We start from the raw sequence: 16928 nt of genomic DNA on the forward strand, positions 1-16928 counted from the left end.
AGGTTGGAATTTCCACGACAAACTGAGGTACATTCGACGGGGAATGGGTTTTATGGTGGCTTTGTATCGAAGTACATCAGGAAGTTGCTGAAGGTTAAAGTCAATAATTTTATGATATATGAATGATGACAACACAATTTTCGCACAATTTTATGATATCCAGTCACTGTTACAAAGTTTTGCCAGTGGTTTTTTTTCCCAACGTAGGAAAGGGAGAAGGGGTATTTGCTTGTTTTAAAAATTAACCCCATAAATTTGTTTCAATATCGTTGAATCAACCAAAAAAATAAAAATTTTCTTGCATATGTGGCGGTCTAAAGAAAATATTTAGGTATTTACATGCGTCATTTTATCTGGAGTTGAGCACTTATTGTAGTGTTTGTGGTACATCACGTGACGTGCCCTTGTTTAACTCCTTGCAGTTTGAGTAATTTTTTGATACAATACTATTCATAGGTACAATACTATGTATACTTTTTTTAGGTATTTTGAGGTGGATAATAATTCAATGACGTGATCATTTTACATAGTTCCTTTTAATAGAATTTTTAATTTGCTGGTTGGAATAATAATCCTTCAAAACATTGGATTCTATCGTTTTCCCTAATAAGTACACCTTAGTTTTATGTCACATTAATCGGCACTAATGGATAATCTTTGGTTATTTTCATCTTATTGGACGTTTTAATAAGTGTTCGTTTTGAGGTTATAACCTTTTAAAATAAGTGAAGCCAGAATTAAATTAACTTTTTCCTGGCGTGCTGCTTTTTGCCCCTCTTTTTTAAGCTTACTCTATTGACCTTTGTAACACCAATGTAGCGATATTTTATACTTTTAGTTACCTGCTTGACAAAAAGTTTGTATAAATAGGTGGCTCCATCTTTCTCATCCCTGGTTAACCTTAAACAAAAAAGTATTTGCATTGAAAAATTTACACTTAAAATACAGAAGTATTAACGAGAAGAAGGAAGGTAAAAGGTGTACAGAAGGGGCATTTAGGATAATAATTTTTATGTCAATGTGCATTAAAACTGCAAGTAGATATAACTTTAGAGTGTTATACAGTTTATTTCGAAGTATAGCTTTACTACAATTCCTTGTGATCCTGTATCCAGTAAGTGACCCGAAATATCTTCAAGAAAAGAACTTACGCTCCTGGAAATGGCGACCATCCCTTCATAGATAAACGGTGGCAGGGGATTAGGGAGGAATACGTTGCGTTCCTGATTAGTCTGGCCTGGTCAGATAAAATTAGCCCTCGATCTCTCTCGAGGGAGCATTGAAAAATGCTCTCTCTTTTACTTTAAGCACTGAATCCGAAATTCGGTCCGCCAGGTGACCGATGCTTTGCGAATGACTGCAAATGAGCGGTTAATTCGAGGGATGCTAATTGCCCGGTCGCTCAATCTCTCCAGGGAGGCCACCCACGAGGCCTCGCCCACGCCAAATACTCCTTGCCGCTCCCCCCCTTCCATGATGATCTCCGGGTGCCATTAGCGCGTACATGGGTGGCAGTTTGAGAACACGTTTGATTGAGTTGGTCCCGAGTCGCTCCCGGCCCTCTCGATTTTCACGCCGCAGAGCCTCGCGGGCCAATCCTGCGTCCAAAGATCCTTCCTTTTTCGCGGTGAATTATAGGACGTTCGCCCCGACAACTTGGCTCCTCGTGATGGTCATTTTATGACTCTTTTACATAGCTTCTTTTTGTGGCAGTGTTATTGAAAGGTGTGATGGTTATCTCGATATTTCGACGGAAGGTATCCTGAGAATATGCCGCCAAAAACGGGTAAACATGAAGAGATGGGAATGAAATGATGAAATGATTTAAATGCTGGTTCTGTGAATGTTGCTGAATTCAGTAACGTTATAATCAGGCGGAAATGGTGTACACAATATCTTTCTGTGGATGTGTAATTGATGTATCTCGTATCTTCTTTTCGTACCTCGAATAACTAATTTCAAGTCGTATCTCTTGTCTCTCTTATCTTATTTATAATTTTTTCTCGATGTATCTTAATTTATATTGATATTCTGATAGATGAAATCCTAGAAAAATGTCGCCAAGAACTGATAAAATTAAAGAGATGTGATTTAAAATTAGATTGATGTATTGGCCCTGGGAATACTTAATACAGTAATGAAGGAATCAGGGAGGAATGGGGAGGGAATATATTGGTTTTCCGGATAAAATAATTGGAGATACGTTGAACGTGAGTGTATATAACGGAAGTGGTTTGAAGCCGCTGCAGATTTTTTAGGAATAATGTAACTTTCCTCGTAACCTGCGTCAACTATAAGATGATATTATATACAATATATATGCATATGTTACCCCTAAAACCGCCTCAGTGGCCCTATTGCTTGGATACCAGTCTGGATTTCACCTATGAGAAAGTAATCAAAAATTATCATTATTGGCGTTGAGGAATAATTCACTGCCAGGGTTCGATCTGGAATTAATTACAGCCCTTTAAATCCCAACAGAGAGACTCATCCTTATTTCAATCCGTTAGGCAAAATTTCTACCCTATTTTGTCGTTCCTGGAGGACCTCGAAATGTAGTGCGGTTCTAATAAGATGTTCTCTGCTTTGCTCTGAGACATGAGACATGTGTGCATAATCGCTCAAGATTCTAAGCTTAGCCTCCGAGTCTCTAGCGGCGAAGACACTTGATTCTATCTTTTGGTGAGGAAGTTATCTTTGGAGTATATTTTGAATTAAATTCTTTTTCATCTTTAAGCTAAATCAAAGGTTTTGGCGAGGAATTAAAAGGCGTTTTCCTGATATTAATAAATGAATAATAAAAATTACTGGCGCTTTCAAAAGTTTATGATGATGAAAATGATGAGCATCGCGGTAATTACGGACGATTACTGCAATTGGCGAATGACTGATGAGCGTGTAATCATGAATACTTTCTAGTTATTCATGATTTGAAGTGTTTTTCGGCATCTAAGGTGGTCAACTTCGTCTTCTATTGATTCTTCTGGACAACTGCGTGTTGAGGCTTGGCGTTATCTTAGCCACGCGTGTGGATAACATTGGCGGCATGGAGACGTTACACTTTCCTCTTCATTTCACGGTGTGCCGCCGTGTCGTCGTCGCTAGTTGAGTCGAATTTGCCGGTCGTAGACATCGAAATTTTATTGCATGTATAAATTCTGCGATAGGCCGTGATCAGACGTTTAACCGGTTCGCTGCTCTGATAATCTGGCGTGACGCTGCCCCGCCGTGCCGTTTTAGAAAAGCGTGCGAGAAAGGTGAAAAAAATCATTGTAAATACTTCCAGGTTTAGACTTGAAGCGGTTCCAGAACCGCCTTTGGCGTCAAAATATGACCTCGGGCGTATTATATTAGCGACACGCATGGGCTATTATGATACTTACTCTTTATTGTCCCCTCGGAGAAAATCCTCTCGCTCAGTTATCCCAGGAATTTCGTGTCTTGAGTGTCCGAGCAATTTAGTGTATCGTTTTATAATCCTTAATGATTGAGTACAAAGTGGAAATTACTAGGAGTCACGTTGAGAGTTATATTACTCGGCGGCTATGTTTGAGCGACCGCCGGAGATCTAGAAAGGTGCGATGAAGGCTTGTGGATGTTAGGAGTAGAGTTGCAAGTAGAAAATTTCTATAACGGACATTTTGGACATGGCGACTTTTTTTTAACATTTCGATCTATGATCTCTTCTAAATATTTTTCCGAGCGTTAAAAATTGCTACAAATTAGGTGCTTAGTAATTTTACATAAAATAAATTAAATTTAAAATTCTCGCAGATCTGAATCAACTCCAAATCCTCGAAATAACTCTCATGGCGGACTTATCTTATGAAATTCAAACCTTTCTTTTGCACAACGCTGCAGCAACCCCTTTTTTTAAAGTGACTCTCCGGTCAAGACAATGTGCAATATTTGATTAATTTATGGATACTATTTATTGTTGGATATATTTTTTTTAAAGAGTGGGAAAACATAATTGATACACTTAAAATAAATCTGTGTTTAAATTTGGTTACGGTCAAATTTAAGGTATTAATCTTCAAATATTTTCAAACGGGCGTGTTGGTTGAAAATGGTAAAACACCGTTACATATTTATTTTCCAAGATTTTGAAAATACAAATAAATTTCCACAGATATTTTTCACTTTTGTCACATCATTAATTTCAACAGTTTAATGTATTTTTTTAATAATAAATTCTGGAAACACAAAGTGACTATCTCTAGTCAGCGGTCTTATAAACATTGAGAGATTGCTGTCAAACGCAATTCAGCATAAATTCATTCCTATTTTCATTGTAAATTTAAGTTCGATGTAGCTAATTTTCATGCAAGACTGCAGTTAATATCCTATCAGGCTGCACCATCTTAGTGCTTTTAATTTTAATTTTTCAGTTATAGAATTCCTAGCGCCAGGGGGATCTTACCAATGCCTCGCGCCGCTCATGAAGGCCAGGGTTAAATGTATGGGTCAAGCGCCTCGCTGTCACCCTCGCCGTCCATTCAGTTAACACCCGCAGTCATTCTACGCCGGGCACGAAGGTCGCTTTGAATTTCCTACTGCGGATGCGATGCTCTCGGTTAGTTGGAGGCAAATTACGCTATCCGACTCAGGATATTAAGTACAATGTGACGCTACGGTTGCATCACAGTGCAACTAAGTTTTGTAACGGACTTTTTGAAAATTTCCTTCCGTTGTAGAGGAATAAAAGAGTGGAACGACTTACCTGAGGACATTTTTAAGTTCTTGCCCTGAATGCCAAAATTTTTAAGAGTAATTTTTCATCGATTTTTGTTGATGTTATCGTAAGTTGTTGTGTAGAATTGGAAATTGGGTTATTTGGTTCAACATTAACTTTTTAGTTCCATGCAGTGGTGTCATGGCGCCGGCACGCGCCGGAACGCCGCCGTTCCGGCAGTGATTAACAAAAGACGTAATAGTAAAATAACAATTTTATCCGTTTTTTCCCCTCAATATTTCTCATACATACATTCGTAACCAAAACAAAAAATTTTGAAATAAAATTTAAATAATAACTAGTAATAAAAAAAACACGCGGAGTAATAATACACTTCTAAAAAAAGTTGAAAGTGCGTTCCGGCACTGCTAATATTGCCATGATGTTACGGGTTGTATGGTGTTCGAGTGGATGTAGTTTTTGTGTACGTAGTTTTTGTATACTATAGGTGCTTTGTATGTTCCCGTAATTTGCTCTTAGGACGTTGGGCTTTTCATTCGTTTATTTTAAATACGATGCTACCACCAGTAGCAATATGAAATAAATAAATATATTAATAAACAAAATGCCAAATCTGCTATTGATATCGTTGAAGATTTAATGGGATATATTCAGGATGCATCACTACATCCATGCCATTCGTATTTTGTCATTTTGGTGTATCACTTGTTTACTTTCACGCTGAAAACTTTTGGGATATCTGGCCTAGATCCTTGTCATCATGAGTTTGTATCAAATAAACTTTTACATACGAGAAATGAGTGAGGTAATAAAGTTGAAAATTTTAGCTCTAGATTGGTTGCTTCTACGTTGTTTGTGTATGTTAAATGTTAACATATTGAAAAACACCAATTTAAAAGGTCAATACAGTGCTTTTTTACGGTGGTTGATTAAGAAATTAATGTTTACTAAGATTCCAACCCCACGTAACGCACAGAATTACAAGACAACAGGCTAAAATTTTAAGCAAATCGAAACCTCAAGAAAAAAATATCGATCTATTAATAGCTATAAATCCTCTGAGTGTGATTTTTTCGATTAAAAATATGAATAAGTTACAGTCGGAATTCAGCGAGTGACTCCCAAAAAAGTTTAGAATTGAACATAATATCATATTTCAAATTGGAGTAACATGAGTTATATTCGCTTTTCAAAAGTTACTGTGAACCATTTTTGGAGCTATTAGTCATTGTATCAACAATTTTAATTTGATGATGAGCATAACTTAACGAAAATATTAAGTCCACCGACTTAATGATAATGGCTTGACGCCTAACAGCGTGAAGTAATTGTGAAATAAAAGGCTCACAGTGTGTTTTGTTGAGCGAACAAATAAAGTATAACAAATTTTAGCAACCATCGCGAGGTTGAAAACATGTGGTCGTTGAATTTTGTGTGTGTGCGTAATGAAATTGAATGGTATTCTCATTCCTTCTACGATATTCGCCCTTTTCCGCCTTTGAAACGTCATAGTCCTTCAATTTCTTTGTCCATCCTTCGCGCTGCCTACAGTACGGGAGGAGCAAACTCGGCAATTGAGAGGAGGACAAAAAATAGCTGTCAAGGCAAGTTTGCAAGAGAGATGTATTCTTTCCCTATTTAGTGTCGCTCGCCTGCGGGAATGGAGAATGGCGTTGTTTTCCCTTTAGGGGTTCCAGCATCATGGGGTTTATGTGATCTCGACCGTCTTCCTCATTGCAGCATGTTTTCAAGTGAAATATGGCACTAACATTAAATCAACATATTCTTACTAACCAAGCTCTTGTAAAAAGTAAAACGATCTTCAGCGGTATCGGCAATAAAAAATTCTAGTACCGCTTAAACCGTGAAATGTCACAAAAGATTATGTAAATATAAATTGAATATTGATCAGGAGCCGATTCGTTTGGAATCAGAATCATATCGTTGATGATAGGTCCTGCTGGAAGAGAAATAAGCCGCAACGAATTACACATGCCGGATAGTTTGATTTTTCCATATGTGGTCAAATTTAATGCAATACGATCTTCAGTGGAGCTGTTTCTAAATTATTTCAAACGAATCGGTTCCTGATTAATATTCAGTATATCTCTGTAGGATTTTTGTGATATTTCACGGTTTAAACGGTACTGGAATTTTATATTGCCGATGCCACTGAAGATCTTTTATTTTTCGATGGTTATACGATCGTGAGATTTATTTCACCCGCACCGTAACATAAATAGTAGCCTCAATGCTTCTTTAAAAGAGCTACATTTAATTTCATGAAGTTCCAACCGATATTTCAATCGTAGTTAAAATGTTACTATTGTACCGTCATCTATGTGGTATACTTGAATTCTCTCTACTGTGCGTTCAATAAAGAAAGTATTTATTAATTGGTAAAATGTTGAGGTTTTATCATAAATGAAGTTTCCAGAGCTTGCTGAGCACAGAAGTCTTTTTATAAGAAATATGTGGTTGCAAATGGAACCTTGTGAAATATAAACTTTAGGCCTTGTGACATATTAACTTTATACCTTGAGAAATATAGTTATGTATAGAAATGTAAACTTTTTGAACTATTTGTCACCATGTTGGCCTCCGTATTAATTTATATTCCGGGTTAATCCTTCATTCTGCCCAGTTCAGCTTTGAACACATGGACTCTCCAATTGAGGAGAGGTGTAATGAATTTATGCCGGGAGCAAGTTTGTAAGAGAGAGATGTTTCTTTCCCCTCTTTAATTTGTCTCGCCTTCGGGAATTGACGGTGGCGTTATATTCCGTCTAAGGGTCGTGTGATGTCGACTGACAAGGAGACTTCCTTCCTTTGCCGTGCGCAAGGTCGAGGTATTCTCGCGAGAATACGTCCATGTGGATTGGTTCAGTGACGACTACGATTGCCTTAATCGGCGCATGAAAGGTACCAAACTGAAATTTATGTGCTCCCGACTTGAGGTTGCGCAGTCATTGCACCTATGAGGCCCGCCGTGAGGTCTTCGTCCGCGGATTGAGAGTCATGACGTTCGTGCGAAGGTCAAGGGTTACGTTAATCTTATCTTCGAGAGCCTATCTGATCATGCCCTTCGAGAGCAATGCAATATGGAAGGCCACGGGCATAATTAGTAAGTCAAGAGTCAATATGCGCACTTATTCCTTGAGGCAGGGGAAAGGAGATTCCTTCCAAACTCAACTCTGTTCAGTGGCGCAGCGAGGGGGGGGGGGGTTTGGGGGTTAAAACCCCCCCAAGAGCTCAGAGAATTTTTTTAGTTTAATCCCTTTTACTCAATTGGATTGATATTACAAATAGAATAGTGTAAGGACTAGTGAAATATATTTCAGAAAGCCGTAAAACTCACCATTTGTAACCTATTATCTTAAAATTCTCAATTTACTAATCTCGCACCTACCCCTTATCCAGGTGGGTATTCCATACCCCCACACACCCCGGTATTAGTTGCACCTAAACCCCCCCCCCCCCAGCCTTAATTCCTAGCTGCGCCCCTGACTCTGTACATATAAATGTCTGTTTTTCTGCTCGCAATTCGTTATCAAATGGCTGCCCAGATATCGATCAAAGTTAGTACCAGGGATTGCAAGTGAAACAAAAAGAAAATGTTTCCTTTCGACCCGTAGGGAAATGAAAATACGAGACTGGGTTTAGTTTCGTTCCCGCACTACATTAAAATCACCAAGGAGTTTAGTGTCGACCCGGGACGAAACTTTACACCAAGGAACGAAACTAAATTAATCGACTCTCCGCTACTCAATATTAAGTTTCGATCCAAGGAGTTGAGTGGAGGGGGATTAGAGGGAATAGTTTCGGGCCATTACGTTTTAAGTACGTGTAGAGGGGTTAAAACATTGAGCTTGAAAATCAAATGGCCAGTTTGTGCTCACCGTTCTCCTGATAGTGGTAAAAATGTAAGGGCCCCATGCATCTAATGGCGATTGGCCGAACCTCTACTCCACTCAGCCATACTTCGTATTCAGTGTGTGGGTCGAAACTGAACTGCTCGATGGTGAAGCAAGTGGTCCCTCCGGTGCGCAACAATATCTGCGTTTCGTTTCGTCCCAGAGTTTTAGTTTAGTTTGGACCCGAAGTAGTTTTGACTCCAATTTCGTTTCGACCCTTAGTTTAGCTCCCCGAGTTTAAATTCATTTAGTTTCATGTCTACTTTTCGCTCCCGGGAACAAAACTATTGAAATTTTACTGGTTTTGACTTTCGTTTCGTTTCAATTGCCATCCGTGGTTAGTACATAGGTGCAATTCATGCTATCGAACCCCGAAGTGCTACTTTCGGTCGCGTCCAGCGCGTCATTTTCTCACCACCGTTCAATACGTCACGTCATAAAACTTCAGAGGTTGGAAATCCTGCCGGGTAGGCACCCCTCTCGACATGCTTAGGATACTTAGGATTACTAGTACAAGGAATACGCCGAAATATCTTGCCCAGAATTACCATCACAGTCAAACAGCTGCTCACGGCGACTTCTTGTACTTATAACTTGCATTACATCCATCTAAGCCAAAAATTTCCCTATGACAGTGGTAAAATACCAATGGCGATACCAGTAGAACATTACAAATTCATTTTCCTCGTATTTTTTTGGCTACATAGCGCAGAAAAAAAATTGAAAGAATACGGTGGCGCGGAGAAAAAGCCGACAGTATGGAACCCGCATCACGTTTCTATCCCGCTGTGCGAGTGACGTGATATCATGTCATAAATAAAAAAATTCATAGCTAACAAATTAGGGCCAAGAAAATTTTTCATTATTTTTCCCAGCTCTTTTGGCACCCATGCAGCCGCACCGGGGGTCGATTTTGAGTTTTACATGGTCAGCATTGAAAGTGTTAAAGAGAAAACATAAAAACATCCTGTGACCACGAATTCCAAGTTCCAAGTTTCCCACTTCTCTGGGTACTACTCTTCCCGAGCAACGTCGGGTGGCCTACTAGTGAAATCATATTCTCTCTTCCGTTTAATATCTATATAAAACTTTATTCCCTCTTTATAATCTTTGCACAAAGTTGAGTTCAACAAACGTTTGTCTCCTCGGGTCCAATATATTGATAAAAATATATTTATTGGCATGTATTCAGCTGAAAATTAATGCCTCGAGGCCGTTTTTCGAAAATAATTGTGAATTTGAATCTCACTTTCAATTTTGTCAAATTTTTGCCTGAATAACGTGCCTTGAATCATATAATGCCTTCTATTTCACCACCAAATTGTCGTGGTGCGGAAATTTAAGGATTTTCGTAAGAAACTGAATTTGTAATAAATTCATTAAATTCCCTTTCCTATAATAGAATGTCCCATGTCTACTTATTATATGTCCACTCTTCCTATTGAAATGTTTATCTATCATTCAACTTCCGATTCTGAGAAGATTATTATGACAATATTAGGTTAATATGTGACTATAACGGGGATAATTCTACCATTTCTCTGTTTTGAACAATAATTTCTTGAAATCATCGGCAGTTTTAATTTCAATCATGGCAAATTGAAAACTGTCTGAAAAATTTGCATGCGTTACGAATTTGAAATTCGATTTATATTTTTTCCCAAAAAGGTAATTGTATGGCTGTAATTATGTATGCTCCAAAGGTTACTGGAAATGAAAATGAACTAATTCCTACAAATATGGAACTTAAATTTCTGCGAATGCGTTGGACTCCAGAAAATGTGCATTGCTCGTTTTTCAATTCCTAGTGCTTGACCACCTGTTTGAGAAATGATGTCGTGGTAGAATGATATTGAAGTACTCATATTTGTTATAAGTGAAAATGAGCTTCTTTCCTTCATTGGAATCAATATTTAGGTATGCCCCGTTGTATTTCACCATCTCGAAGATAATGCCGTCAGATTTTTTTAACCCTTGCCGCGACACTCAAGGTTACATAGGGTTTTGCTTGAGAGGAGAGGTAAAAATTAAGATTGCTATTTATAGAAATCAGTCGCTGAGGTGGTGCTGAAAATGCACGGACCTCGTCATCATGCCGCGTACACTATCATTATTTTGATCAATCACACTGGGCAGAGCTCGTATTCATCAATCATGAAATGCATCGTTTCCCCTGCACACAAAAAAGAAGCTACTTTAAATTACCGAAATGACCTTGAAAGAAATAGCTACAATTTATCGTTTCTCATGAAAGATATCAGTTTCGAGTCTTGTTTCAATGCAATATTTCATCATGACGACATTAGGATTGATATTTATTTGTTTTTTTTTCTTTCTGTTGACTTGTATATTAAATGTTGACTAGTGCCTTGGAGAGTAGGGACTATGAACCTTATGATCTTAATCACCATCAGTTAACAAATCTAATTGAATACGAAAAACTCTAGTTTCTTCTTTTCAATTAATTTACAACTGCATTTTATTAATTTGCTTTTGTGAACACGTTGTTATAACTCTGTACTTTCTGTACCATATGTACTCATATTCATTCATAGCCCTGTTGAAGGTATATTAATATTATGCTGAAACGTTGGTGAAATTTTGAAATTAAAGTCTTCAAAACATACACTTCAAAAAAATAATCAACTTAACTAGTTTTTGCATATTTTAGTAATGTGTTTTTAGCGTGGCAAAAATAAATTAAAATTACTGGAAGATAGTTAAATATCCTTCCATTTGCGAGTGCTCTCTTGTATGGTGAAGAAAGTGCTGCCACCATCGGACGGCGAGAGAGTGAATTGATCTGTAAGGAATCAAGGAAGAAATTGCTTATTGCTGGGAGGCAATTGGCGTGGAGGGAGGTTGACGATATTCAACGAGCTTATATCATCCCTTTTTTAATGGAGAGACGATGATGAAAATGTGTAAGAAGTGAAGTATACGTGTAATAATATTATATTTCCGTATCATCGCATCTAGTTCTGGGGTACCGAAGTTCAGCTTGTTTATTGATTTATCAGTCCAATTCGTCATTCTCCACTGACGGTCATTCATCTTGCACGTCATAACTTTGATGCCACTCTGATTTGGTCTTCTTTACCTTCCTTGATTTAGCTAGCTTCGGTGAAGTCGCTGCTAAGCGAAAGCTTTAAATCAGGGATGGCCTAAGTATAACTGTTGCTATAACTTTCGTTAGTCTAAAAATTAAATTCATTCGTTATAAATGTGCTCTCTAAGGAATCATATCCAAATTAATTTGATTTGGGAGATTAATAATATCTTTTTGATATTTTCTTAGCGCTGCTGAAGTCGCATTGCAATGGTTAACCAGTAGAATAAGTATACCTCCAACCAGTAGAATAAATAAACCTCCAACACTGAGAGTGTTATTATGATATCATTATGTTTACATGTGAGTAGAATGGGGATTTTAATGATAAATGGCCACACCGAACTATTATCAATACATTACATTGGTTTTTTACATGTTTATTATTGTAATATTTTCTATTTTCAACGTTGAAAATAGTTCCCAGGTTAACGTTTAAATTCTCAATACTCATGTGAGTTTTACCTTTCAATTATTGGTATTAATTGATGCTGATGAAATCCGCAGTTAATAATGTCTTTACTCTATTTCAGGTAAGCCATGCTTTGCCGGATGAAAATTGCATCGTAGAGTTCGAATTTAAGCTGTCAGCCACGGTAAGACTTTAAGAACTTATCGAATTCTCGCACTGAGTGGTAGTACAAAAAACTTTTTTAAATAGGAAAATGTTTAAATAGCGATTAAAGTTAAATGATTTATGATCATGAAGCTAATAAAGTGACTGTGGTTTCATGTAGTCATTAGAACTTCTCATTATTATAGTTTTGCCTTATCAGATTCATGACTTTCACTATGGATTCAAATTCAATGTATAGCTCCTACCTATCCCGATTAACCTTCGGATTATATCTCTGAATGGGGATGAGGAAAAAAAGAAAAACCCGCGCTTCTGTACCTCTCGCTGGCAGACTTTATTCTCTTCATTCCGGAGTATTTTTCACGGACGCTGGTCTTGTTTGAATCTCAGTTACAAGTGATCACAAAATGGAGTACATCCAAGGCAGGTACCACTTGTCTAAATTCGCCCACATCATAAGACACGATGGAGCAATAAAAATTACCATTGAATACAGGTGGAAGGGTAAGGTAGGTATTAAAAGATTAAACAAAAGAAGAGGGCCGATTAAAAACCATTATTGGGATTGACTACTGCTGATGATTATGAAGAAATAATTTTATGACCAATTCCTGATTACAAATTTGGTAAGGTTCTATGGATAATAATAACAGGCCTAACTTTGGCGAGTTACAGTTACATTGCCGGCTGATATTTTGTCTGTATTTATTTTATCATCAATAGCGGTGATGTGAAACTTTGATGCTCATGGTAATATTTTTACATTAATATTTCATCGTTTGTAGTATTGTCAAATTTAAGCGATATTTGAATGGAATGAGCAAATGTGATACACTCACTGTCTTTCTCTTGAGGTACGGAAAAGAAAAAATTATATTAGTTGCATAATATCGATATATTTAGTCTTGTATAGGACATAAAATGCTGCTAGAGTTCCCCGTATTAAAAAATAGAATTTTATAAAAATTCCGTTTTTCATTTTTTTTTTAATGTAATGCTCTTAGTGACGTCTGCAGCGCTAATGAGATCTTTCTCGCAAAGGAAATTACGACTTCCGTCTCTCATACGCATTCGCTGTTTCCGGGAAGGTCCATCAAAGAAACAGCGGGACGAAATAAGTCGAAGACCGAATGAAAACAAGCACCAAAAAGCCTTCTCGGAGCCGATTTATTCAGTGTTTTTTATTTAGTGTGCAAGAATTCGATGTTTTGCAGTCGTCATGGAAGTAGCTGACGAACTTCTTTATACTCTAGTGTGTAAAAAACTCTTTTGTCTCTCTATGTAAACAGTCTTATATTTTTTAGACTCATCCGGGTGTTAGTAGGCCTCAATTTTCTCTCTTGCGCCATTCTTCAATTCAGTCGGAGAATAGTTGGATATATGCCCATTTGAACTTAATATCCGTGCTGTGTAATTTATCGGCAGGTTTAAATCAAAAGAAGTTGTGATTTTCTCTTTATTTAGTTTATTTTCTTACTTAGAACTGATTAGCTTCGCTCACATTCAAAGAAATATGGTCACAGCATCACGCTATATTGGTTCAATGACCCTACTGAAGTTTTGCCTTCAATTGCGGAACCTTTTAAAATTAAAAAGTGTCACGATTAAAAGTTGTGAAACTATAAATTAATCGAATTAAAGTATCCTAAAATACATATAAAGTATTTCTTTGGACCTTTGAACGTCAATGACTTTTGCCCGACCACGAGCGAAAAAAAGCAACTATACAAAAAGTGTTTATCCTGAAAATACTTTAAAATTGTATATAATTTCCTTATGTCAATTATGAAATATTTGAAAAGAAGGACTATATTGCGAAGAGAGTGAAACTTTTTTATGCAGAAGCATTTCGAAATTTTACTTCGCGTAATTATTTGATGGCAGATCTGGGTAATATCTCTTTTACGTTGCGCAGATGCCTAAGATAAGTTTTTGATATCTCTTGCCATTATTTCACCCCTCAATACATTTATTATCTTATTTGGCGTTTACATGTCATAAGGTCGACACTCAAACTTTACGTGTTCTGAATGAATGAAATGTATAAAAATGATGGGAGAAAAAAAATAAAATTGGCTGAAGACATCCTGAAACGCTCTCAGTATCCAATTAACGATATCTCTGAACCTTTTGTTAATAGATATTGAACTTTTTCCACTGAATTTAATTAAGGCGCGTTTGCGCTGGCAAGGGTTGTTGATGGTTTGGATATTAGTAATACTATGCCAATCATTGCTTTTCCGCATCGCAGGCACAATTACTGGTTTCCTGATCACACCATCGACAAACATGCTGGTTTACAGAATTATTTACGTTATGTTTTTTAAACAGGAAACTCAAAACTAATGAAGTTAAATGATTATAAATAAGGAATTATCGGGTGCAAGGTGCAATTTAATTTTTTGCTCATATTTTTGCGTTGTAATTTTAATGTTTTATTTGCTTGAAGAGAAAACTTAAAACTATAACAATTTAATTATTATAAATAACACATTAACAGAAGTTTTCGGACTTTTTTCAGAACAATTTTATTTTTTGCGCAAGTGATTGCGTTGTAATTTTAATGTTTTATTTCATCGAGTAGGTAACTTATATCTTACATTGCTGCAAAACTTAAAAAATGAAATTATCAGTTGCAGTTTTTTTAATTCAAGTCAAAAACGGCATCCATATTTTTGCCAGAAAGGGTGCGCTACGGTCAACAATGTCCAGCGATGGCCCTCACCTTTTCACTATGACGCTTCACTTTCCCCCTCATAGTGGATTAGATAAGACGGTCGATGACAGCTAACGGAACCATTGTATTTTTTGCGAATTTGGTGCATTGTAATTTTAATGTTGTATTTGCTCGACGATGAAACTGAAAAACGGATCAGTAACGAGATTTTGAACAAGGAATGAGCTGGCAACAGTTATCTTAATTTACGTTAAAATAGGAAATCCTTATTTTTACTACACACGGTGTGTGAAGGTTAACCTTAACCTTCGTGAAATCCTTCATCATTCTGACGCCGATTTTTCGCGCTTTTGATTGCGATGTAAATATAATGCTTTATTTTTTAAGGGGAAACTTGCAACTTTCACAGTATCATATGCTGAGTAAGAAATAAGGATTAAGGTTTTTTAATTCACGTTAAAAAAAGGCATCCATTTTTTTTGTTTGAAACGATGTTTGAAGGTCAACCATGTCCAGTGATCCCGAAATTCTTCACCTATTCGCCCAGACACTTATTTTTCGCGTATATGATTGCGTGGCATTTGAATGGTGCTCTAGTTTGAAGAGGGAACTTAAAACGAGCTAACATAATTTTATTCAAGGAATCAGCAGAATGCAGCTTTTTTAATTCAAGTTAAAAACGTCATCCACTATTTTCGCTTTAAACGGTGCGTGAAGGTCAACCATGTCCCGAGATCGCGGAATCCTTCACCTATTCACTTCACTTTCCCCTCATAGTGGACTAGACAAGTCGGGGGTTGGACCGCCTGCCCCCTCGGAGGCGGCAGCGTGACGCCTCAGCCGTCTAGGGCGGGGCGCCCCGGGGTTTCTCGCTTTTATAGCCCGCCCCCGGGGGCATCTCGGACCCGTCTCGGTGGCGGAGACGCTGTACGACGTGGGGTGAGTTAGTTCGCGGATAAGAGAGGACGGGATATGGTACGAGTGTGGGGAGAACGGGAAGAGGGTTGAAGCGAAGCGATGCAAATATGTTTTCTGATCTCTTCACCCCCGTTCTCGAGTCGATTGGGAGATTGGATTCACGAAGCGTGGAGGACGGATTCCTCTTCGCCCTCTCTCTCCATGTCTTTTGAATTTTTTTTCTTCCTCCCTCACATTTCCATCCTCCTCACATTCTTTCTTTCCTTTCAGTGTGTACGTTTCCCGAAGGGGTGAAGCGAAGCGTCACAGGGTGATCTTTTTCGCCAAGCTACGTGCCCACGAAACGGCTAGTCATTCCACGCAATTGAAGATTACCGAGCGCAAGTTTGGGAGCAGGCATTTTCGGAATTTGCTCGATTTTTCGGATTTGCTAATCTCGTCTCAAGTATTAGTCATGTGAATGACAGTGGAACAGAAAAGAAAGAGGATAGGAGGGGTTCAAGTGAGGGAGGTGGAAAGTGACACGAGTGGCAGTTTTTCCAGTGATAAATGCTTCTAAAAAAATCGATCAACATCGTATTATCAATCGTAGTGCTAACAAGAAGCCATCGCAAAAGTAATGTTTGGCATCTGAATGCCATGTTATTTTTAAAAATGTTACTGGCAATGTGGAAAAAGTGTCGCGGTTTTCTTCACGGATTTAAGCATGCCGGGACTGGCCACGGTGATAACTTCAAGGAGTCACCTGCAATGCACAAATTGTGCGAAAAATCCGTGGAAAAAAAGGGGAATGATTTTTCTCTGTGGATTTTTCGCGCAATTTCTTCCCGGTTTTTACTCAAGTACCTGCCCCACAAATTTAAACCTGAATTTGGTATATTTATGAAATAATTGCAAAGCAACTTTGCGGTTGAAGAAAACATTGACCTCCCCTTTATTACTTACTTCCATGGCCATTTTTATCCTAGATGGTGTTTGACCTCTCCAACTGCCTTCCTCCAATTCTTCCGATCTACTGCGTCCTCCTCGCTGAC

The sequence above is a fragment of the Ischnura elegans genome, chromosome 9 (genome assembly GCF_921293095.1).
Source record: "Ischnura elegans chromosome 9, ioIscEleg1.1, whole genome shotgun sequence".
NCBI classification, from domain to species: domain Eukaryota; kingdom Metazoa; phylum Arthropoda; class Insecta; order Odonata; family Coenagrionidae; genus Ischnura; species Ischnura elegans.